The sequence below is a fragment of the Seriola lalandi genome, unplaced genomic scaffold, assembly GCF_002814215.2.
Source record: "Seriola lalandi dorsalis isolate HSWRI2012SDOR001 ecotype SW California unplaced genomic scaffold, Sedor1 jcf7180002053712, whole genome shotgun sequence".
Lineage (NCBI taxonomy): Eukaryota > Metazoa > Chordata > Actinopteri > Carangiformes > Carangidae > Seriola > Seriola lalandi.
The window spans coordinates 243725-245318 of NW_019524265.1; the positions used below are offsets into that span (position 1 = coordinate 243725).

Consider the following 1594-nt stretch of genomic DNA (forward strand, 5'->3'; position numbering starts at 1 on the left):
ACCCACCCACTCTTCCTTCCTTCCCTCTCTCCCTCCCTCACTTTACCCCTCTCCCAGCCTCTATGCAAATCCAAACTCACACACCCTCCTCCTCCTCCTCCTGCTCATTCATTGGGAGGGAAGCTTTGCGTGTTTCAACCAGCAGCAGAAGCAGCAGCAGCAGCAGCAGCGTGGGCTTTGTTGTGGACTGCTGCCGGGAGAAAAGAGAAGGAAGAGACAGCAGAGAGAAAGCAGCCAAGAGAGACAGAAAATATAGACGATCAAGTATAGATGAGGTGACTATTTTAAAGAAAGTCAAGAAGAGGAAAAAAAGACGTGGACAGAGGGCAAAACAAATCAACACCGACTAAAAGAGAGAGACAGAACCAGGAAGCAACTGTACTGAGTGACTAGTATTGTTACGGACATTACTACCACCACTGCTGCTTTCACTACTAGTACTAGTAGTAGTACTGCTACTACTGCAAAACCCCCAACGGCAGCAGCGAAGTTCTGCTTTTTTGGTGGGGATTTCCTGGTGAGTCTGATATGTTTACAAAGTTGTTCTTTTAGATAAATGCAATAAGAAAAAAAACTTCTTGTTAAGCTCACAGTTTAAATGACCTGCGTTGTGTTTTAAAAAATAATGTATAATTATATTTTAGATGTGGTAAACTTTCATGAGACTATATTTTCTGTTTCTATTTTAACATATGAAAGATTCCAAAAATGTGCCTAATTGACATTAATGACTGCTGCACCCATTCAAATGAATTCAGTCAATTCAGGAAGCGGTCGTAGAGCCTTAAGTGTTGCTTGTTTAGATTTGATAAATCTGTCCCCGAAGTTTTTTTTTTTTTTTTTTTTTAACCAAAAAGCACACTCTTTCATTGTCTTGGTAAAATAAAAAGGGAAGTGAAGGACAAACCTGCTGTTCAGATAAAAGTTGTGTGACATCTCACATGCACAGCAGCCTCCTTGTAAATGATTAAAGCCGCTGTTTCACACAGTTCTCTTTGTCTTTTGGGATGACTTGCATTCACTCAGATTCCGAGTAAGAGACTAGTGGCCATTGCTAGTCAGACAGACTGAGAGTCTGGAGATTTAACAGTATTGTTGGCTGTAATTAAGTTTGAAGGTGCATGTGTTTTTGATCATGCGTTTCTCTTTTTTCGTGTTTGTAAAGCTTTGGGAATTAGTTTGCAAAAGGCCCAGGAAGGGATATCAAATATTTTCAGTACACTGATTTTATGCACCTGTCAAAGGTGAACGTCCACACACGTCACGGTAGAGCAACTGTGATGTATTATTATTTTTCTGTGTGTGTTGTTGAAGCTTGAGAATTTGTGCAGGAGAACGTTGTTGTTGTGGTTACACTTTGTTGCCTGAAGCTATTTAAGTTACTTCCCCTGCTCTGTTGTCTATGCACAGTTACACACACCTGAATCTGCAGTTCAAGAGTTTCATACTGCCACAAATTCACTCAAAAGAACATCCTGTGTGTGTTTATGTGTGTGTGACTGAATAGATTGTTTCCACTGAGAGTGCTCGGCATGTAGGGATGTTGTGTGTGTGTGTGTTTTCGTGTGCGTGTGTGTGTGTGTGTGTGTGGGGG

The 1594-nt window shown here is 41.1% G+C and overlaps 1 protein-coding gene across 3 annotated transcripts in view; it reads left to right on the forward strand.

The window, feature by feature from the left end:
* scml2 (Scm polycomb group protein like 2) overlaps positions 1–1594 on the forward strand; it is a 27434-nt gene that overhangs the window by 16684 nt on the left and 9156 nt on the right. The gene's annotated exons all lie outside the window — the stretch shown is intronic.